A 25,154-nucleotide genomic window follows, 5' to 3' on the forward strand; every position below is an offset into this window, starting at 1 on the left:
TATTGGTGGTATTCAGTAGTGGATCTTCCCCGTTTCCTGACTCCTCTCGTGCTTCAGGACTTATGTTTTTTTGAAAAATAATTTGCCTTGGCCTTTTTTTCTTATATTTACGCAGTAACTTCCTATTTTTTCCTTTTGATTTTTCTTTTCTAGTTTTAGTCTGAGCCGGCAATCCATCCAGGCCCTTTTTTTCATGAGTAAAGATGGGAAAAAGATCATTTTCGATCGTTTGCACCACCTCTACCAAGCTGTCATCCTTAACAGTGAGCTTTGAAAGTTTGCTCTGTCTAGTGACAGATAGAGTAGGGCTCTTAAGGGGTGTATGGATGTCTGCCTTAACAGACAATTTCATAGGAATATTGCCCTGCAAGAGATTGATACAGTTTGACGTAATTTGAACTGCAGGTTCAGTGGGAGGTAATATAACATTTTCAACTACAGGTTCAGAGGGGGGTAATGAAACATTAACACCCTTTTTAGTCAACATTTCCTTCAATATCTCAGACACAGATGATAAAATACAATCAGAACTCACAGCAAATTTACCAAGGAGCAACAATATTGAAGACAATATTTGTTCAAGCGCTATCAGAGATTCAGAAATTGGTTTCTCATTTTTTGGATAGCTAGATTGAACAAAGGAACAAATCCCTGATAAATTAAATTGAGGAGACTTCAAATCACTATGCATTAATAAGTCATCTTGAGATTTGTTTGATGGAGTGCTGCTATATAAAAGCATTCCAGATGGAGTTGCTCTAATTGGAGTTTTACTATCCCCAACCTGGGCAGAAGGTTTCTTATCCATGTATCGACCACAAAGTTCGAGATCAATACTAGTAGAGATGGATGTAGCAGCGAAGTCTTCCTCTTCCTTTTCTCTTTCAATAAGAGCATTATGATCATGAGCCAAGGAATTAATGTCATTCCTTTGAGTGTAAGAAGAATGATTTAGTTCAATCATTACATCAGTGTTTAAATCCAATTCCACGTTGGTTTGTGGATGCGAGTGAGGTGATAAAGCAGATTTTAAGATTATTGGGTCTTTTACAGGTTTATTTCCTGATTTTTCCCAAATGTGTTCCAGCTGCATCTGACCTTTCACTAACGCACTATTTTCTGATTTTTTTCTCAGGCGTGCAGGTTCAGATATCACCTCTCCTTTATCCCTTAACACTTTCCCGGATCGTAATTTCTTTGTAGACATAATACTTCTTTAGAAAATAATCCTTACGCCTGATAGGCAATCGCAGATATCAAAACACACAGTTTGTAAAATATAAATACTAGGATACTGATGGAAGCCGATAAGTTCACAAGAGCAGATAACAGAGTTACAGTAAGCAGTTCATCCGTATATTTTAGTTGGAATATTTGCTGCAATTGAGAGCCGCGAAGATATTCAGACAACAAAGTATGGAAATAAGAATAAAATATCAGGGCCCAGCCCGGCCTACCTCGGCCACTGAGGGCCACAGAGGGCCCGCCCTTTGCCCGGGCTTAGCCCGGCGTCGCCCGCGCGCGTCCCGCGATACGCGGTGCTTCCGTTCGATTTATTCCAGGTGAGGGGGGCGTGGCAGGGAGGTTCACCAAGCCCTGGTGCCTTCTGGGCGCTGGTGTTCTCTATCCTCCTTGCGGCCAACAAGCCCCCCGCAGCGAGTGTTTCCCGCGAAGCGGGAAACGCGAGCAGTGATGGTGCTAGCGCTGCCAAATAGCGCTGTAGGAAGAGAAGTCCTGGCGTTGCCTCAGAGCGCTGCAAATTACGATTTCAAGCAGCAAAACAGAAGTTAACACACCACAAAGGCAGCCGGTGTCACAGCAATCAGGTCAGAACTCCGCTCTTCCGCAGTTGATTCACTCGATTTATTCCAGGTGAGGGGGGCGTGGCAGGGAGGTTCACCAAGCCCTGGTGCCTTGTGGGCGCTGGTGTTCTCTATCCTCCTTGCGGCCAACAAGCCCCCCGCAGCGAGTGTTTCCCGCGAAGCGGGAAACGCGAGCAGTGATGGTGCTAGCGCTGCCAAATAGCGCTGTAGGAAGAGAAGTCCTGGCGTTGCCTCAGAGCGCTGCAAATTATGATTTCAAGCAGCAAAACAGAAGTTAACACACCACAAAGGCAGCCGGTGTCACAGCAATCAGGTCAGAACTCCCGCGAAGTGCCAGTCATGTTGTGCATTGAAGTGCATGGGGGTACCATAGGTACCCCCCATGTGCACCCCCCGCTCCCCTGGACTCTGCATGCCTTTCCGCCACGGAAAGGCATTCACACTTGCCTATCCTAATATGGCTGGCGGTGTCTTATAGACACCGCCACCATATAAACCCTTTTCCACCCCGGCCGCAAGGCAACCGGGGCGGAAAAGCGGCGGACGGTATTTCCGTCCGCCGCGGTACCCCCCGCCATGCTAATATGGCGGGGGGTCATTCAGGGTAGGATGGCGGGCAGATCGCCCCCGCCAGGCCAGGCGGTGGCTAACGCCAGCCTGGCGGGGCCGATCCGCCCGCCATCCTAATGGGCCCCTATGTATTGAGATTATTACTATACTGTGTGTAAAAAGGAGTATTAAACATATATGTATTTCATTGGATAAGTGTCCTACTGTGTATTTATATGTAATACCAATGACCTGCATGCCATTCGATGCAATCACCGCATTAGTAAATTTGTAAACTCGTATTTGTATCCCATGCTAGGGGAACTGCCTCCACACATTGGGATCGTTTGTATTTTTTGTACCCCGGTAAATAACCAGAACAAGGTAATGTTTTTTTTTGACTGGGACAGATAGTAGTCGTGAAGAAGACCGACGTGACCTTTATTGTGGGCATACTAACACAGTCGAAACATGTTGACACCAGCAGTCTGAGGAGGGGAGTTGTGAGCACCTGGTAATCTCTCTAACACGCCCATCCTTTATGATTTTAATCCAGACCGTGGGACCCTGGAATAAAGGTGATCGATAGGTTAACCACGAGCCAGTTCTAAACTTGTTGTTTCAGTGCACCTATTTCTATCACTGTCCCCAGTCTGTGGTAGTAGCACTTTGTACACATCATTTCGATTAATTTTTATGTTGTTTGTCTACCCCCTCCCTATGCTCCATCCTGTGCGTGGGCAGTTTTCATTAACACTACTGTGCCAATGCATGCGTTTCATTTTAGATTCATATCTACCCCCTTTGGTGCGAGTATGTTGAATAAGGGTGTTCAGGAGTAGATGAGTGGTTGACCCTCTCCCCTTGCCTTTTATGTGAAGTAATCTACTCCCTTCCCTGCTCCACTTCACAGGGAGGTAGCCTTCACAAAAGAGAGGGGGGTGTGGACAGGCGATCAGCACTACAACTTCCACCAGGCACACTTGACTCACAGCTGAGCAGGATGGAACACTCACTCCACCCATGAGCCATGTGGCAGCCATTTCATTGCTCTCCTTCACCTTACAGGTAGTTAGCCTACTCATGCTCACTTGCATTACCCCTGAGCAGGATGGAACACTCACCCCACCCAGAACCATGTGGCAGCCATTTCATTGCTTTCCTTCAACTTACAGGTAGGTAGCCTACTCATGCTCACTTGCATCCCCCTGAGCAGGATAGAACACTCACCCTACCCAGAACCATGCTGCAGCCATTTAATTGCTCTCCTTCACGTTACAGGTAGGTAGCCTTCTCATGCTCACTTGCATCACCCCTGAGCAGGATGGAACACTCACCCCACTCAAGAGCCATGTGGCAGCCATTTCACACCTTACCTTACAGGTAGGTAGTCAGCGCCTGCAGCCTATCATCCTTCTCAAAATGCATGGAGATATATGGCCACCACATCCCTCACCTGTTAGCCAACTCTGTACAGATCAAAATGACACATCCAGTGCGCACACAGCTAAGCACATGTAAATGTCACATGAGAAGTAAAGCCAGGGCCCAATAATGCAAAGCACACAATGCAACATGTAATTCCCATTGTTTGAGAGCATGAACGCTAATATGAACACAACACATTAATGGTCAAGCTGTCAAAAAAATAAAACCACACGATTGAACATCAATAATAACTAATGAAATTATAAAGATTTGGCAAAGCTGAAACAGATTCTCACAAAAGTCTACAATACCCGAGAATAAAATAAAGTGGATCTGTCCAAAGTTGGTAGATGATGAAATGTCCTTGTAAACACACTATCTGTACATGTCAAATCGTTGTTATTTACATGTCACAATAATAACAAGTAATGTATGTCCCTCTACATCATGTAATGATGCTGGGAATCCTCTACCAATACCAACTGATTGCAATGTAAAAGGTTTGGTGTATTAACTGAAACATCAAAAACTGTGTCACTAACGTTGTGGAGTGTACTTACCTGACAATCTAACCTCTGTCCAACAGGAGATTCATAAGCAATAGCTAGCGAAAACACCACCAACCAGCAGACCCAGTCTCTCCCCCTCCCCCCAGATCTCTGATGCTAATTCTGTACGTTTCTCAGATGAGGAGTAACAACCTGGCCCCTCAGGGCTGCCAGGGCGCAATCCGTCTCAAGGCCTCCTTGTCCCAACCACCACCACAACTACCTACACACCAGCCACAACCACTACGCTGACCCTTGCTACAACGACCTGTGCTGCAGCCACCTCCACCATCACCACCGCTGCCAGCAACACAGTCCCTGGCTCAGTGGTTACCATCACCACCACACAAGCTGAGGATGTGGGGACAGTGTCTGGGTGCGTCGACAGACAAAGCCACAGGTCCGTGTCAGCAGGGCAGGTGGGAGGGCAACTGGGAGACAATCACATGAGGAAACTGAGACAGAAGCCCTGGCAACTGTTGCAAGAGTCCTTGGTGCATACCAACAGAACTAGGGACAGATGGGCCAGGTTGTAGAAGAACTGCGTGAGCTCTGCCTACTGCAGAGGTCCATTGACATGGGAATGGGACAACTTGTGGATCTCATGGGCCAGCTTGTGGGTGTTCTGAGGGACATACATGCTGTTCAAATGACAGCTCAACCCTCCAACAGTGGACAGCCTGCTGACACTCCCACCACCTTAGCTGCGGCCACAGAGATGGGTGAGCTGCAAGATAATAACTCCTCAGACACCTCTGGGCCTGCAGCAGAGGCCCCCCTGCCAAACACAAGACGGAACATCTGAGAAACACCATGCGAGGATCACGGTGCAAAACACCAAAGAAAACCAAGTCGCTGAGCTAGCCATGATGGCAGATGTATTGCACTGAACATTGACTTTGTTGATTATCCAATCCCACATTGCCATGTTGATGGCAGAAATGTGTTAGACTGTGTAATTCCATTATTGTGGTTACTACTCTATTTGTCTGTTTGTCTCTTTTACCATCCCTGACAACTCATACACTCACTATGCACAAACTACCTTTCATTAAATTTAAATATAACGCAATCTAATAGAAAATAGGCACTATTTAAACACCTATGGCTTTGTGTCAGTTACATTATTATCACAGTATGTACAATGTCAACTCTGATTCCAACGTACCACAAGCTCTGATTGTGAGAAGACACTGATGGGGCAGAGGAAGCTAGAAAGACACAAGAGGATGACATTGACTTGTCATATGATGGCATTACAGCAACAACACACCACTAATCAACACTGTACAAGATTCATCACACATAAAAATGACCAACACCATCAACATAGGGATGAGGTAAGTGGAAACTAAAACACAGAGCCACACACATCAGCCCTTAGCAGTGAGCCAACTAACAGCCTGCATCCAAACACATCATCCATGCTACGTCACTAACAGCAAAGCCAACAGACATTCTCATAGTTGCTCAATGATAACTTACATTCAAAAGAAGTAGTTGGTGATGAGCTGTTGACGCAGGTCAACACCTTCCTCTTCTCCACTATCATTGTCACTGGGCATGTGTGGATTTGCAGCGGGGGCATCTACTGCTCATCATCGTCCAGAATCAGGGGGATCTCTTTGCTCAAGGCCAGGTTGTGGAGCATGCAGCATGCAACTACGATCTGACACACGTTTTGGTGAAAGTAGAGTAGTGCACCACCACTCTTGTCCAGACACTGAAATCTAGCCTTCAGATGTCCAAAAGCATCATTGATGGGGACTTACCCAAGTTTCCTTGGATTTTTCAGTGGCTCAGCAACCACGGCTGGTTAGAATACGCAGACTCACATACTTGTGAGAAACACAGACCAAGTTTGCAATAGAAATAGTTGAGGAGAACAGCATGTCACACATACAGCACACTACTTGACACAGCTCACTCACCAACAAGCCACACACGCTCTGAATGCAGATTTTCCATCAATCGTGGGATGATTATGTTACACAGGTGCAGAACCAGGAAATTTGGGGCCAGATGTATGAAGCTCAAATGGGTTCGCAGGCGTTTGCGAACTCATTTGAGCAAAGTGGTATGTATGTATCAAATTTCAGTGCAAAATAAGGAATCGCAAATTTGCGATTCCATATTTTGCGATTGCATTTAAGGAATCTCAAAATTTGCGATTACTTAAATGCAATGTATGAAGTAAAAAAAATTGCTAATTGTCCCTAAGGAATCGCAAATTACCACCAACTTCAAGTTGGTGGTAATTTGCAAATTTCTTGAAAAATGCCAGTGTTTACATTTTTCAAAGTGCCATGTGATAGGGCATGTATGTGCACCACATGTGCACCCATGCTTATTTCAGGGGTGGAACAGGGTGTCCTTTGTACACCCCTGCACCCTTGAAATTATTCTCAATTTGCGATTAGCAAATTGCGAATTGCAAATTGAGAATAATTTCACATTCATTCCTATGGGCCTCCTGGTCCATAAAAATGAATAGGAAATTATTCCTTAATTGCGATTAGCAATTTGCTAATCGCAATTAAGGAATTTTAAAAAATCGCTAAAAAATAGCGAATTTCTACATACATACCATTTTGCAATTCTCAAATAGCGATTCCTTAAAAATCCTTAAATTTGAGAATCGCAAAAGTGTATCTTGATACATCTGGCCCTTGGTACACACATGGGAGATAATCACATCTGCTTCGCTTCCACCTGCATATTAATTAAATGATAATGCTTTCTGTTACAGTAGATGTGCTCACATGCCTGTGGTGGAACTAGGCCAACGTGTGTGCAGTCAATGGGTCCAACAACATTAGGTATGTGACTTAGGTCATAAAATTCCCCCTTCACATTTGCCAAGTCATGTCTCCTTTGAAAGTGGATATAGCTGTCCGTGTAGGTCAACAATGCGGACAGGACGTAATGCAACACCATGGTGAACATAGGTTGAGACATCCCACCTGCGATGGCCACAGTGTACTGAAATGAACCAGTGGCAAAGAAATGCGTGCGGGCAACACCTTTAATGTTGGTGTCAAAGCTGTTGGATATGTTCTGTGAGGCCTCAAATGGGGCTCCAACTGAGCACATAGCTCTTGAAGGGTAAGGCGATTCAGATGGAATTTAATAATGATGTTGGTATCTTCCATTTTCTTAAACTCTGGGAAAGGCTGATACACAGGTGGTCGTCTGCTACATATTGGGGCAGAGGACACATGCAAAAATGAGTCAGAGAGGAGATGTGGCAAACATCTTACATAATGACTAACACAACCCCAACATTGACAGGACTGTAAAAACAGCTTAATGCACAAGTCACATGCGCAGACACCTTGATCTCCTGTAGTTATTCATGTAGCCAGGATGTACATACTAACTACTGTCAAATCTAAATCAGACTATGTGAATGGTATATGGTACACTCCTACATCTTGTGTCCCAGGCCCTGTGTGTAGCTGACACAGCACATGTGGCAAACAGCATCAATGCTGAGTTGTATATAGCTGCTGTCACTGCACAACCTTCTTGCTTTAGTCACACTATGCACAACATAATTACACAATTAGCACAGTGAGTGTAAGCTGGACAACTATCAATATAAATACAGCACTGTATACAGTGATATATGCACATTATGTGGTCATTCCATCATGACAGTGGGAAGAGTTGCCATTTTACAAAATGGCATGTTAAATTTTTTTATAAGCAATTCAACATGAAATCTGTATACATGCCCACATGGATGAAATTTGACATCTGAGTAAGTACATACCAATGCATTTAATCACATGTACTGACATGACATGTGTGGGCATACTTAAGTTAAATGTCACACTCTCAATTCACTTTACAACTAGGTGAAATAATTTTTAGTAAATGTATACTGATCAGTGATACAATTTGCAAAGCGATAATGCTATTGCACAATGTGTTTCCAGGTGGGGAAGGCATGCTCTGCCATTGCGGTCACAGGCATTGGCCACAATTGAAATATGTAGGATTGCGGTAGAGACCACCTGGCCCCAGTAGTGTGACACCTCCTATGCAAATGTCACTGCAGCCAATAGGAACCGCCATCGCAGTAGTGCAATCCATTTTTGAAACTCGCGGTAGGCGTGCTCCGCCACTGCGGTCGCAGGCATTGGCCACAATTGAAAGATGCAAACCTGGCAGACCAATTGCATCAGCAGAGAACCACTGAAACAACCCTAGGGGCCTATAAATGTCTTTGAGATAGCCACACCTATCACTTTAATTCAGACAATTTTTCCTGCAATTCATCCCCACCAATTGCTGTTGTACCTCTACTCTGGACCGAGTCATGTCTCATACAGAGAACATCAGTGCCCGTCCCTTCACCACAGAGGAGCTGGAGGTCATGGTGGACGAGGTCCTTGGCCAGTACGGGCAGCTATATGGTGCTCCGGCGGTACTGGTAAGTGTATGAGTAAAGCTTTGAGAGTGCTCAGAATGCTCACATGATGTTACTGTACGCTAGTATGTGTCTGTGAGTGCAAGCCAATGTTCATGCATTCAGATTTTCCAAACAGCATGGTACATACATGACCTAGAACTTTTTGCACTTGAGTATGTGGGGTGGATGGCAACATAGACACTGGTGCAGCTCTATGGAAGCCAAACACAACACATGCTGTTCCGAGACTGGATAGTGTAAATGTGTGAAACACTGCCTAGTATGATGACTTCACATCATGGGGTGTATAGCCTTATTCCCAAAGATCACTGACTGCACGCAATGAAGTAAAGGACATACTGAGGTTTAGCAGTTAAACAGTTACATTGCTGATTTGAGAAACTCGAACTCTGAACACACATTCCCAGTGCTATGTAATATCATAGTTCATTAAGTGTTCATATGCTCATTTGTGAAATGTAAAATGTAGGTTGTCCAGAGGGTACTGAATAATGTGTGTACTGCTTTGCAAATTGACCCTATGGAGATGTGGTCATTCTGCCTAGGAGTACAAGGCCTGGATCTATCACTATTTGCAGTAAATCCCCTCTCACACTTCTGCTAAATGTACGGTGACGTGTCATCCTTCTTTTGATTCCATAATATGTAGAGTCCCGCATGTGTATGCACTGTTTCACCATTCTCATTGTACATGGATGTGATTTTTGTGATGGACCACATTTTTCCTCAGTGAAAAGCCCTCAGGCCTGCCCAGTAAATGCACAATGTTTCACTAAAATGACTTAGAAAAAAGATGTGTTGTCCACCATCCTGTTCTTGAAGGATATATTAAAGGCCTAAGGAGTACACAAGACGGGCCTACACCTTGTGACGAGAGTGTGAGAATGTAGGATCAGGTACCTAATTCTGACCTCCATGACATGTGTAGCTATGCAATGGTCAAGGACATTAAGGGGTGTGTAGTGTAAGACACACTGAGTCTGACCACTACACATCATTTAGTGCATCATATGTCATGCGCACTCAACATAGAGCATCATAGCTGATGCCCATTTTCATATTGATTTCTCTGCTAGCACTCTGCATGTGTATGAGATAGGCATGTAGTGTGTCCATCATCTTAGATGTACACATAGCAATGATATGGCTTAATCCAAGTGTACTATGCCACATGGTCTATGGGCTCTGCTCTCCTTTGATGTTATCTGTGTGCTGTGTTTACATGCTCCTGTACTATCACACAGTGGTACACAACAAAGTATTACAAATATTCCTCTTCTTGTCACCCATGCCTATAGCTCAAGGTCCCACAGCGTAAGGCCATATGGATGGCCATTGCCCACAAGGTGCGGTCCCTGGGGGTCTCAAACCAACGCCATACACACTGCCACAAGAGGTGGGATGACATCTGCTGCCTCACAAAAACCGTCACATAAATTACGCTAGGGCTGGTCCCTCGAAGTGACAGGTTGGCGAACAGGAGTATGAGACCAATAATTGCCCACATCCTGGCAGTGACACAGCCAGAGGTGGATGGATGCTTGTGGACCCAACAGCTGCAAGTTGGGGGTGAGTATTGTGCTAAGTGTGATTTTGCGCATGAGTGACTGCATGAATCCCAGCCCAGAGCAAGGGCTTACCTCTGTGATGTCTGTATTGTGATGCAATGGCTTCTAAGTAGCCTCAGTGTTGAGTGCAGAGGTTCTACATGTGTACATTTTGTTTCTCATGTGGGAAATACATGAACATTGTCATAGCAAGTCACATGTTTTCATCTAACATTTTGTGAATGTTGTCGAACTGAGAACTTCCTACACAGGAAAATTTGTTGTGTGGAGTGTGTAGCCCAGTACACTTTTCAGGCTTGTGTGTGCTGTGTGGCTACCACAATAGTGTGCTCATGTGATGATGTGTAAGTGGCTATAGAGATGGCCAAATATGGACTCAGGGAGCAGTGAGTTGGTAGAGGTTACATATATCCCATGGGTTGTGTTTTTCACAATGATACAGATGACAGCATCACTGCAAAACATATTAGCCTAATATCAGCAGCATGTCATCCCCTGATGTAACTTCCAGCCACAGTGACAGCAAGTGCACGCAGGTGCTGATGAGGTAGATGGTGATGATTAAAGTGATGCATTTGCTGAGTTGCATTTGCCAATTGAGCACATGGCAACATGTCTGGGATGGTTAGACTCTGGAATATAAATGCAATATAGCTGAACCTGGCTATTGTGAGATTGTTTTGGCACTAGGGCTTAACATGGTTGGGTGAGATCGGGGGTATGGCAAATTGTGATGTGACTGAGGTGTTGTACTGTAATATAGATAAAAAGAAACAAATGTTACTTCGAGTGTCAGTCCTCAGTATGTGTGCATTGTGGAGGGGTGTCCATGTGCATCAGTGCATGGTGAAGATGTGGCTACTGCTTTTAACCCCTTGCATGTGGCCGCGATTCTGCGCCTGTACGGCAAAATCACAAGTGGGCGGGTTTATGACAGCCCCCAGCCGTCATCAGCACATGAGCACCTAGTGCATGACGGCTGGGGGCCTTCATCAGCATGCATGGGGTTAATCAGTGAGTGAATTATTGGCACATGTATGTGTAATTGATGTCATCAGTCAGCACAGCATAGGGATGTCATATGCCAGACCCTAGGTATAGTCTCACATTAGCTGTCCTGATGGAGGTCAATCACAACTTCATCTACAGAAGGCACTATCATGCCTTGGATCAATGTAGGATTGTCAGGCAATTGGAAAGATGTTGGTATGTGACATGTCACAACACATAAAGGCCTTGCGTTACATTGCCCTTATCATGCTAGTGTGCATTGTCTATGTGACTGCATTGGTCCATGGGGCTTATTTGCACTTCATCAGCAAAACATATGTGTCCATGTGACATATGCACAGGAAGTTAAAGATCTGCATATTCGTGCGCCACGCCACTTCCTGTGTTTACCCTCCCGGATGCTCCCCAAAGTGCTATCCGTGCCCACAGCCCTAAGAAGGGTAGAGTCTCCTTCCCCCAATCACTGCTGCCCCTGCCCCTGTATCCCCTGCGGTCATCAGTGTGGAGGCCATAGACACTTTGCAGCAGCTATTTGTGGATCAGACTGCACTCCTGCATACCCTCCATGATCATGGCAACAAGTTGTCAAAGGTTGTTGCGTTCATGGAGGGCATTCATTCGTACATGGGTAGCCTACACCGAACTGCCCAGTCTTTGTCGTCCACAGTGACGGCAGCCATTCAGCAGTCTCAAGCTCTCAGTCCTTTTAAAGGTGTCCATGTTCTTGCTTGTGAAGTGACAACACTACATAGACAATAATATTATAGTTATTAAATAAGCCATTTGACTTGATTGATTCTTTGGACCCAGTGTTAAAATGAATTTCTTCACTGTGGCAAAAGTTAACACTGCTATTGATCCCCACAGAATACCACGATTGTGTTTTGAAAGTCTATTTTCATTAGCACAGATACCAAAAGTGGGCTACAGTTCAACAAGTACACTTACAATTACAGTGCCAACTACTTCAATCTTTGATCTGAGTTTTTACATCCATTGAGTCTCGCACTTCCAAGAAAATAAACAGTTGTGTTTTCTTGACCAAAAGAAACACTAAGGGGAAGATTTGCAAGCCCCTTGCGCCACTTTTGCGTCACTTTTAACATGGGAAAAGTGACGCAAAAGTAGCGCAAGGGGCTTGTAAATAAGCCCCTAAGTGCTTTGTGATTTTTTTTTTGTCTGCACAGTGATCACAGTAACATTGCAGTGTGTATAACCTGCTATTTACAAGTTTTTCACCAGAAGTCAGGCAAACATCTTGGCATGGGGGTCAAAAGAAAGGAATTTCGTTAACAGAAAATCAAGACTATGCGAAACACATCCAAAGGAACAACAAATCGGAATGGCTTCCGGTCTTGCTTCTGATTCCACATTGTTTATGTTCAGTAAAAGGGATGGTAAAAGTAGCATCTCTCCATACCCATATGTTAAGGCACCAAGCATTCTGCCTCGAAACTCTGCTTTATGTTTTAGCTGAAGTCGATTGGTATGCGGAAAACAAGAACACTACTAAGATTTTTGATGAGAAAGAATACCAAGAACCAGAAAACTGATGCATTGGACTATTGACACTAAATGAAGTGAGCAATAATGTTGCCGTTTCACCTAAACCTGTTTCCTTTGGAGAAAAGGGTGTGGTTCCCCGAATTTTTTAGGGGCCGTTTGTCCAAAATGAAGAGTTTAAGTCAGACACATTTAGCCAATTTTGTTCTACCAGAGATGCGTGGGACATCTGAGGGAATTAAATATCAAAGATTTTGAATTGCTTTAAAATAGTTTTTCCTTGTTTTTTCAAGACCATCATGGTAGATTTCAAATACTTCTGTGTTCTGTTTTGCACATTATACGAACATGTTTGTAGAACACTTATTGGGAAAGGAAGTCGTAGTTCATGCTATAATGGTCACCAGTCAGATTACTTGGGCTCAGTTTTCACCGTGCCTTCCTCATACAGTAAACGCCAATATTCAGGCTGTACTACATGTCATGTGTAGTGTCCTCCCCTTTCCGTGAGTCGAATTTTTTTTACTTGGCACGAGAGAAGGCCTTCAGCATTAGAGAGGTAATAGTCGGGTTTCCGTCTTTTTGAGCCTATATTTTCCCATTCACATTTGAGCAGGCTTTTTTTGGTGCAATGTGAAGAGGAAAATTATTGAGTCTGTGGTAAATCCTGAAAAACCAGAGCCCAGATTCTGATAGAAAATCCCAGTTGTGTCAAAATCGAGATTATACCAGAACGAGGCATAAGGCCCTGAGTGATTATTTAACAGGAGAAATAAATACATAAGATGATGAATATTGTACGTAGAGGGAAAAATTAACTTCATATGAATGATACAAAATATTAGAGAATAAGCAACTGTACCTATCTCTGTCCTCAAAATGCATCCCATCTTATTTAACTGGAGTCTTATTTATATTTCTTACTGTCTTCTACCCTGCTTTTCAGCAGGTATTCTGGAAAATGTGAAAGGCAGCAATTGCTATCTAATATTTGGATGGTCGGTTTCTATTTCTGAGCCCCAAAGACACTTTTTCAGACTGTACGTTATGACTGTGGACATTTTAGAAACCATTCCAACTTCAAATAAGTATACTTCATTTTTTCTTTATTTGGGTGGATGCAAAAAAATTGTTATTTCATTTTTTTTGCTGAGGTTACAGTAGCACGCCGTGGATTCATGAAAGCCAGTATGTCGCTTGTCTGCAACAGACAGGAGATCAGTTATATGTGGCACTAGATACTTCATTACAACTTGGCAGTTAGTGGGGATACTGCTGTAGCCTGTCACACCTAGCCTGCTAATCAGGCCTGATTTTACCAGATACAGAGACACGCCCATTGGGATTGCAGCCTCAAGCATGGCTCATCGTCAGCATAGGATACAGTAGGAGCAAAGTAGGAGCATGAAATGCTCCTTCCACCTGCCAACAGGGCAAGACTGGAAAACAAATCGATCCATACGAGTAAGTTAAAAGCAGCTCTAATCTACAGGAAGCCATATCTGGAAGGGTGTCAAGGGAGATTTTTTTTATGTATGGGTTGTGACGGCCCATTTAGTTAGCTCATTAGTCCAGGGCCTACACGAAGTATACAGCTCACTTATCTTGATGGGATTTCCTGGTTGAAATCTTTTGTACAGAAAAGTTTCACTTATAATTATACTGCGGCATATGAAATTCTGTATTGACAGAACTTACTGTATTCAAACACAACATATTGCTCCTTGACAAATGTACAGTTTACAAATGAAAGTTCAGCAAAGTAAAGTCATATTCTTGAGATTCATGTAATACTACATTTGTATTCTGCTCATCGAGTGGAGATAGAATCCGGGTTTTTTTTTTGTTTTTTTTTTTTCCCCGGGTCCTGTGATTATGCTGATAAAACTCCATGGACTGGGTATTGCCTCGTTCCGATTATGGTCCTACAGGTGGTAATGCACCTAGATGGAGTCACTCTGTATGCCTTGTGTCACTGGGTTTTATCTCCCACCCACTAAATTACTCGAGTCCTGGTAAATGGATGGAGGGGACCTCTGAGTGAACCCTAAGGCAAGGACTCGCTAGGTGGTTGGTATTTTCCCATACTGAGGTCATGGCAAATGAGGACAAAAAAAAACAAAAAAAAAATAAAATAATACTACATTTGTATTAGGATGAATGTAGCAATTTTCCCAGGAGTGACATCCAGCGGCGCCTCCTCCGCTAAGGCGGAGCAGTGTCGCCCCACTGCTTTCAGAGCAGTGGAAAAAGGAAAAATAATGGGGTTATGTTAAGGCGGGATGGGGCTGGGGTCACAGGGAGGAATGATTTGTGCACAATAAGTGCGCACTCTCAAGACCTGGCTCTTCAGCTGAACGGAACTGTTGACACCTCCACACCCCATAGCACCTTGAGATCCTCACAAGTGAGTAGCACACTTACAATTCCCCTGATTAATTGATTGATTGATTGATTAATTGATTGATAGTTGGCCATCATGTGCCAGCCAAAAAGTAATGCACACTCACAATCTCTCCACCTGGCTGTGTTTCAGGCCTCTCAGACCAATCATAATGCCGCTGTCATGCTGATGACAGCAGCGCTGTGAATGGCTTGGTGGATATTGTGCTACCGGGAGCCAGAAAGAGAAGAAGACAGAAGAGAAGCTGTGGGCTGTTATCAGGTAAGTGTTTTTTTATCCTCCCACTCTATAGCTTTGTAGCAGCCGCCACTGGCGACATTAAATGTAGCAAAGTAACAAAATGAAAGTATCTATAAAAATAGATGGCAATGAGCTGGTCTCCCCACAGTACCTTGAAAAAAGCTATCTTCCCATATGGACAAATACACTTTTCTAGGCACTTGAATATCATTACTGTCCTCTAGCACAGACCAACACACACAGTAACCCCACCAGGTAAATGTGTACTTGGGTGAAGTGCTGTTATTAAGTACTCAAAGCATAAGAGGCTAAAAAAACAGTACTCGCTGGTTTTGAAAAACAAGATGGAGGAAGGAAAATGTTTTGAGGAAACACAATAGTGGTTGCTATTTTTAAAGGTTTCCTTTGACTGGCTGCATTTGTGTTTGTTAAGCAGTGGATTTAAATGTTATATTCTGTGTTACCATAAGCTTTTATTCATTTGTCAATGTTGGCTTGCTAGTGGGGGTAGGACATGATACATATATTTGCTAGATTCACAAACCATGTATGTTTCTGCTTATATCGAACTTTATTTCTAAATACAAGTCCTACTTGTATAGGACACTACTGTGATCAAATTGCTCTTTTTCAGAAACATGTGAAAGCACTGCGTGTCAATCACTTGTGGAGAAGGTACATAAAGATTAAATAACAGCCATGGAGTTGAATGCTGCACTGTCACCACTCATCAGCATTTTGTAGCTGTATTTCAAGATGGTTATGCCAATGTAAAAATGATACTCTACACTTCAGGCCTGTTGCCAATTGGGACATTAAACATGAACCAGGTAATATTGAGGACCCCAATACTGATGCACGGTGGGAGGGGATGGATTAGTCTATGTTCGCAGAGAAGTTGGTGTATGAAGAAGGTGGCTGCACTTGGAATTGGGAACAGGCGTGGGCCACCTAGAGGCATACTTGTTTATAGTGTGGTTATGTAAGTTCTACTGGGAATGACTGTTTTTAAGTCTAGGTGGGGGTGACGAGTAACTAAAACAAGAAATTAACAATGTGAGACAGCACCCTATAGATGTGGTATGTGCTGTTGATCTTATTTGTAATACTTCTGAAAAAGATACCACCGTCAGAACTGAGAAGGTGCTGCTTTAAGGTTGACTAAATGGCTCTTGCTTAACTATTGTGTAAATAATATATCACTAACATAAATAATCACTTGAAGTTTATGCACTATCACAATGGTGGTTTCTCTGCAGCATAATTCACTCATTAATTAACCAACTTCGTACCAGTTGGCCTATCCCTGTGTGGTACTCTCTGACGCAACTCTAACTCCTTGTTATAGATTAAAACTCTTTACAGCCTAAAGAGTAAATATACAGAATTGCATCTGTCTGTAAGAGGGTTGCGTCAAGGCTGTGTCATGGCACCATTCCTATTTATACTATACATTACTCGGCTTGAGAAATATCTGGTCAACATTGGGAAAGAAGTAACCCAATGGGGCATCACCCAATTCCCATCATACTATATGAAGATGATGCAGTCCTAGGGGCAAGGACTGCCGATGGTCTCCAGGGCCTTCTGGATGGTTTTACTAAGTTTATGAGAGACAAGGATGTAACCAATAATCTATCGAAGTTCTATAGAATTATATCTGGACCAAAAAGCACAATAAAGCTTCCGCATTATGCTGACAAGACTCATGTTGGATGGATGAGCACCTTCACTTATATGGGTGTCTCATTCCATTCTTCCCTTGAATAGTGTCATTTACACACCATAAGGCATCAGCAGTTCACTAGATCGATGAGGTTCTTTTATATTTGCGTCTGAAGTGGGGAACAAGCCTACTAAAGATATGCTGACCATATATAATAGTAAATGTGTGTCTGCGGATTCCTAGGAAGCAGGGCTTTGGGAACACACGGGGGTTGAGGTTCTGCAGAGAGCAGAAAACTGTTTTCTGAGTTTTCTCTCAGTGCCTCGCTGGTGCACCATTTTTGTCTGTCATAGTTAGGCGGGACTCCCTTATATCAGGGATCAAATTAAAAGCAAAAGAGAAGATTAAATAGTTGTATTTCAATCATTGTGAACATGCAGGATTGGCGGCTGAATTGTGCAAAACCTCTGTGCTCTCCCACATTTATTTACTGATATCCCAGGGGCCAGAACCTTATCTCCTATTTTTTTTAAATCTTGCAGCATAGGTTTTATTTGACAAGTCCCCGACTGCAACCCTACACAATCTTGTTTTGGTTAATTATAGTGCATACCCTTCTAGGAACTGTTCAATATGTCCATGCAATAACACTTCAGAGTAAAGAACATTGCAATTTCTTTTATATTGCACATTATAATCTGCACCTAAGAAATGTTATTTACTTCTGATTTTCAGATCTTTAACATTAACCAATGCAGGCCAGCATTGAAAGCTCTACGGCAGATTCCGACAGAAAAGCGTTGTTTAGCTGAAATACAGTTTATTCAAAGTGCTGTGGAGAAGAGGAAGTTTTATGGTGAAACAAACCGCTGACAACAGATTGAATTATATTGAGATCTTATGTCTTTTTTTAATTGCCATTTAGTGCGACACGTGATTCTGGTGGAAATTGTTTATGAATTTTAACTTTTCTTGCTTACAAGCTGCCAAAAGCTATTTTTTGAATGATGATTGTGATTTATTTTGAATGTTTACTTTTATGAAATGTTTAAGTCGAATGAAGTTTTTCATGATGATCATGATGACTTCACATAATGTTTCATCCTGGTTTTCCTTACCAGAATAAAAAATACGAACATCAAACCTGTACTTGTCTTTGTTTAGGTATATCACATCACAGAAAATAACACAGGATTCATAACCTGAGAGGGTAATTTCCCTGATAGACATGTTTTTACTATACTGCCCAATACAACCTTGCGCGTGAGGGAGGCAAAACATACGAGTACTTACGATACTGATATTACAACCCCACTTTTGGGATACGTTTGAATTGCACAGAGACGCTGGCGAAAATTCTTTCACCAGAGATGGAAATTGGAGATGCTTCAGCTAATTGTCTTTTCCCAATACAAGCACAACCATTTTGTCAGAGAATACTCTGTCAACTTGCCCTAGAATTCTCAATTTGTCAGGTTTCGCCATGACCTCCGGGCATAGGTAAACCCCATCAAAATGGTGAATGGTCAGTTTACACCCGAAACATTGTAAATCAGACCTTAAGGCATTTGAAAAAACCTCTCTTACTAGCATACTCTCGAGTTCAGTCTTGTATACTGCAGCCTGTTCATTTTGCAGCTGTGACAACATTTCTTGTGGGATGTGGAATATATGAGCATGATTTGAAGCAGAGCATAATCCTAAACTGAAGAAATGACATGCTGTCAGTCATGTTCATTTTCCAATAGACTGCTGCCAGACTTGAACGTTTTTGCGAAGGAGTTGACATTGCTTTGGTTCTGTCAGTGATTAGTGCGGATAGCGATGCATATTCATGAAGGAATCTACTCAAGTAGATAAGCGGTGCTTTATTTTGCAGGAACCTCATGGGAAAACACACTTGCTCCTAAAATTTTGCACCCGGAGCGATACAAGCGACTCACCAGATTTAGGAATAATAAATGTTTTGATGCCTCCGAGGTTTTCTTGCGCGTTTTCTCCATAATTTCGTTGAAATAGAATAATAAGCAGCTAAAGGAAATGTTTAATAATGGGCAACCTGCAATATCAGGTACGAAACTTGCCACATGTCTCTAAGTAATGCATATTTTCAAAGTTGACACTAAGGCCCTCATTCTGAGGTTGAGAAGTACCAGGTGCAAAATCTGCACCCTATCAGTACTCATAGCGTGCAAATTGGTGTAACATTATCCCCCGCAGCCCCCACTGTACAGGGGGCCCCTGAGGTCCAGGGGACCTCCACGGCACTGTGTACGTGTGGGGCCCCAGGGCTAAGAGCTCCTGACTGGGTCAGGGGTCCCTATATGTACTTTGCCGTGGGGCCTCAAGTTTCGTTATGTCACTGAGCGTAAAGTACGGTATTTAGTGGAGAGTAAAATTACTTCCTGTTATATCTGTTATCCTTAGGGTGGTCTTCCCCCGAACATTTTGCCTGCTTACCACCTCTTTTTGCAGTATCTTTTTATTGGCCTTAGGAGGTTGTTTACTCATAAGTTCCTTGTAAAGTGGTATACTATATATATCCAGGGCCTGTAATCTAAATGCTACTAGTGAGCCTGCTGCACTGGTTGTGCCACTCACACAGCTAGCAATTCAAACCTGTCTCAGGATTGCTATGCAAGGCCTGTGTGTGCAATTTACTGCCACTTCGACTTGGCATGTAAAATCACTTGCCCAGCCTTAAATTCCCCTTTTATTACAAATAAGTCACCCCTAATGTAGGTTATACGTAGCCCAAAGAGCAGGGTGGTGTGTCACTATAAGGTAGGGCAGGTAATTTTAAGTTTTACAAGTCCTGGTAGTGACAGACACCCACAGTTATTTTTAATACTGTGAGGCCTACTCCTCGCATAAGCTAGCATTGGGAATTTCTTAATATACTTTTCAGATATAATTCCAGATTAGAAAGGATTAGCTGCATCATATTAAATATCTTGAAATAGTTCTGATAAATCCTCTCTACTGTTAAGGTGGAATTTAACATTATTATTTTACAAATACCACTTTTAGAAAGTGGACATTTCTATGATCTTACTGCTCTGCATGACTTGCAGCCTGTCTCTGGCCCTACAAACACATTACACTACTTGACCTCTCAAGAACTTTGTGAGGAGTAAAAACTGCTGTGCTACAAGGATTGCCACTCTGCTAGACTTCTGCTATGAAAGAACTGATTTTCTGCTTTGCTACCCTGCTGCTTATTGATCTCTGCCACGCTGCGGACATGGACTGGAACCATCTCAATTGAACCCAGAGTAACTCCAAGGGCTTGCTCCCTGTTCTGAAGTCACAGGGCTATCAAAGACTTCCTTCAACACTGCAACAGCACCTGGAGATCTGTGAGTCCTGCCCTGTGGTATCAATCCAGTTCTGGCCCTTGAACAGTGACTTTTGAGGTACAGAACCATCAAAATCAGTTCAGTGATGACATTGCGCTAATCGGAACTAAAGCATTGCTTCAACAAACAGCATGGCTCAACAAAGACAGACATTATAGCTTGACGACGACGCAGTGCCTGAATCATAAAGGGGTTAGTCGACAAAGACTCTAATGCCTGTGTGGATCAGAACCAATGTATCTGGTCTTTGACGTCAACGCTTTCTCCACCCAAGGTACTTTTTCAGCGAGACCTGCATAAGTCTAGTAGCTGGCCTGCCCTCCATCGCGGTTGGCCTACACTTTATATTTACCACAGTCTAATGCGACTCACGCAAGTTCCGCTGAGATAGTACTGTGTATGCAGCAAAGCATCAATGTCAGTCTTTCCCACGCAGTTGAGTCGATCCGCTGGAGTCGAGCCTCACAAACGATGTGGAAAGATCAGCACTGCATCGTCGTCATTCCTCGCAGATGGTGTTGAACGATTGGCACTGCGTCGTCATCGAACCTCGCAGTCAGGACCCGCGTCGTAATATATAAATAAATAAATCAGCAGTGCGTTGGCATCAGAGGCACTGTGTAGGCACAAAGGAGCCCCTGCACTGGTTTTTTAGGAAAACAGCTGCAGAACCCTGGTTTGAGGCCAAGGACTGTAGGTGGCATCTCAGGCAAGGGTAGAACTTACAGATTGAGGAGTCCAGCAGCACCAGCAGAGTTGCAAGAAGTCCTTTATGCCCTTGAAAACAGGAGGAAGCCTGCAAGCCCTTCGAGAATGTTAGGTTCAAGGATGTAGAGAGTAGGTCTAAACCATCTTACTGCCAGGCAAGAAGCAGCAAGCAGCATGCTAGCAGAGCAGGTAACAGAGTGGTAGTCCCACCTACAGCACAGTAATCAGCAGGCAGTAGGCCAAAACAGCAATACAAGTAGCAAGCTCTAGCGCTTTCTTCCATCTTCAGCTGGACCCTACTTAAGGTGAGCACTTCCTAGGCTCGCCCCGGACAAGGAAGACAGCACGCGCGCTTCGCTGCTGTATTGTAGGCTGCAGCGCTCATATTTTAAAAAATTATTGTTTTCTCTTTTTTATGTTTTTTTACCTTCTTATTTCAGCACGCTTTTAATTGCACCAGTAGCGCCCACATACCTGCACGTAAAGAGTGCCCCGCACCGCTCTTTGAGCGGATTTGTTACCTGTGTGCTAGCGTTTCTGGCGCGAGGCCGCCATCTTGGGGGGGGCTAGTGGCGAGTGGGTCACTGGTGGAGCGCTCTAGCGCTTTCTTCCATCTTCAGCTGGACCCTACTTAAGGTGAGCACTTCCTAGGCTCGCCCCGGACAAGGAAGACAGCACGCGCGCTTCGCTGCTGTATTGTAGGCTGCAGCGCTCATATTTTAAAAAATTATTGTTTTCTCTTTTTTATGTTTTTTTACCTTCTTATTTCAGCACGCTTTTAATTGCACCAGTAGCGCCCACATACCTGCACGTAAAGAGTGCCCCGCACCGCTCTTTGAGCGGATTTGTTACCTGTGTGCTAGCGTTTCTGGCGCGAGGCCGCCATCTTGGGGGGGGCTAGTGGCGAGTGGGTCACTGGTGGAGCGCTCTAGCGCTTTCTTCCATCTTCAGCTGGACCCTATTTAATGCTCGCAGGAATCGCGCAGCGGTGACGCGCAGCGGTAGCGCCTGGTCGGCGCCTGAGTCAAGCCAGAGTCCTGCCCGTCTGCGCCCGTCAGCGACCCGGAGGCGCGCGGGGCGTAGCGGCGGACTCGGTTTTGCATTATGTGCCGAGTAGGTTCCTTTGTGCGGCGCTACACTGCTGGGGAGCTTCGTGCTTTCCTCCCTGCCACCGGTGGTTGCTGCACTGTCTTCCCTGGGCGTCACCGCGGTAAGTCCATCTGCCCCGGTTGCGGTTGGCGTCCCTCGCGTACTCTGTCACTGCCTCCTGGCAATACTGGCGCCAGTGTACGATATCTCTGCATGCTACTAAATACTAGATCGGCATGCAGACATGCTCAAGACATCTTTGAGCTTCTGGACACGGCTAAGCCACTGTGTCTCATGCTTACTGAGACATGGTGGGGAGATTCATCGAATCCAGATGTCGCTATGGCAATCCCACCTGACTACAATGTATTCAGGAAGGACAGAGTTGGGGGAAGGGGCGGTGGAGTGGCACTTGTGGTGAGGAAGGACATGGTATGTTCGATCCTGCCAGTGGAGGATATTCGTGGTTCGGAGGCCCTTGTTTTTTCTATCTCTCTGGCTCCGCACCAATCTGTGAAGGGGTTATTAGTTTATAGACCGCCTGGCCCTCCCGGAATGTTTTTTGAAGATCTAGATTCCGCCTTACTGAGACTGGCCCTGAAAGCAGAACACTGCATCGTGGCCGGGGATTTTAACTTCCGGATGGACGATCCTTTGGACGCGGCCGCAATTAAAATCTTTGAGGCTACGGCTCCATTGGGCTTGCTTCCCTATTTACATGAGCCGACGCATAATAAGGGGCACACTCTTGATCAGGTTTTCTCGACCTCTCCTTTAGAGGTGTTAGAGATTGTCCCGGTTCTATGGTCAGACCATTCGCTGGCTAAATTTTTGATCAAAGGCACTGCTAAATTGGCTGTTGCCGCCCCACAGCGACATGGCCAACCCCATAGGGCGTACCATCGAGTGACCCCTGAGATGTTGGCTCTGGCAGCTCTGGATCATCCCTGTCCTCTCTCCGGAGATCTGACGAAGGATTTGGAGTCCTTGCAGGTGTGGTTGGTTGATAGGCTTAATGACCTGGCCCCGGAATGAATCCCCCGTCTGACTCCCAAACGAGTCTCCGCCCCTTGGTTTACCGTTGCACTGTCGGCTAAGCGGCAGCAGTGCAAGGTAGCGGAAAGAACTTGGCGGCTAAAATACGACGTGGAGGCGAAGGTGGCTTTTAAGAACATGGTCAAGGAGTATCACCGAGATATCCGCCTAGGTAAGAAAACCTACCTGGCAGGGAGGATTGATGCTGCCTCCAACTCCTGCAAGGAGATCTTCTCTATAGTGAGGGAGTTTACATCGCCCCGGATAAACACTGCTGAGGAGAGGCCCTCTGACGCGTGGGCTGCAGATCTTGCTGATTTTTTTACCAGCAAGATCCAACTGATACAGGCCTCTTTCCCGGCGATCATCCCCGAGGAGCGGACTGTCAGTGAGGCCATTTGATCGCCCCCGGCGCTGCCGGGCCCCACATTGGGCGCATTTCCACCTATTTTGGCGCCCGTCTCCTTAGCACTTTTGAGCAACTTGAAGTCCGGCTCGCCCCTGGACCCCTGCCCTGCTAAGATTCTGGCGAAACTGGCTGAGGTTATTAATCCATTGGCTAATCCGCTGCTGAATCTCTCGCTGAGCCAGGGAGTGGTTCCGCAGGCTTGGAAGCAGGCAATGGTCATCCCGCTGCTTAAGAAGCCTGGCCTGGACCCTAAGGCCCCTGTCAACTATCGGCCTATCTCTCTGCTGCCGGCTCTTACGAAGGTTGTTGAGAAGCACGTGCAGACGGTGCTCTCCAACTTTCTAGAGTCGAATGAGATTCTGCATGCCACCCAGTCAGGTTTTCGCCCGGGTCTCAGTACGGAGACTGCGCTCCTCGAGGTCTCCGAAACAATCAAGGGGATCTTGGATTCAGGGGGCAAAGCCATGCTGGTGATGTTGGACTTGTCGGCGGCTTTTGACACCGTTCCCCATGATGGTCTTCTCACAAGACTCCATGAGATAGGACTTCGGGGAACGGTGTTCAGCTGGTTTTCTTCTTTTCTAGCTGGCCGCCGGCAAACGGTCTGGGCCGCTCCGGATTCCGCCGTGATGCCGCCTCTGGGAGTCGGGGTCCCTCAGGGCTCTATCTTGAGCCCGACCCTCTTTAATATCTTCATGACCCCTTTGGCGGCATTGGCGGAGTCGTTTGGGGCCCGGATCGTATCGTATGCCGACGATACCCAGCTTCTCTTCTCTTGTAAGAGAGGAGAGGACTTCGAGGGGGAGAGTATCCGGGATTGCCTTGGGGCTGTGTTTCAATGGTTCCATCTACACAGCCTCAAGTGCAATCCCGATAAGTCTGAGGTACTCTTCTTCGGGTGCGATATGGAACCAGAGTGGCAGGCCTGGTGGCCCATTAATATGTCCCCCCCTTTGTGTTCATCCCAACTGGCTAAGAACTTGGGTGTGAAGATGGACACGGGGTTAACAATGAAGGCCCAGATTCTCGGAGTGTCGGGTATGTGTTTCGGCCTCCTGAGGATGCTACGGAGGTTTCTTCCCCTACTATCGGAGGAGCACAGGAGGCTGACTGTGCAGGCCCTGATAGGCTCCAGGTTGGATTATTCTAACGTTCTATACCTGGGCCTACCAGAGTACCTGTTACAGCGGCTGCAAGTTGTGCAGAACGCTGCGGCGCGAGCAATCTACGGATTGAACAGACGTGCCAGTGCCACGGCTCTGCTCCAGACCTTGCACTGGCTTCCAATCCGTAAGCGGATCGCCTTTAAGACCTTAACTCTGACTTACAAAGCTCTTCATGCGACGGGGGCTAAGTATCTCCAGAGGAGACTCGCC

Source organism: Lissotriton helveticus, chromosome 2_1, assembly GCF_964261635.1.
Source record: "Lissotriton helveticus chromosome 2_1, aLisHel1.1, whole genome shotgun sequence".
Lineage (NCBI taxonomy): Eukaryota > Metazoa > Chordata > Amphibia > Caudata > Salamandridae > Lissotriton > Lissotriton helveticus.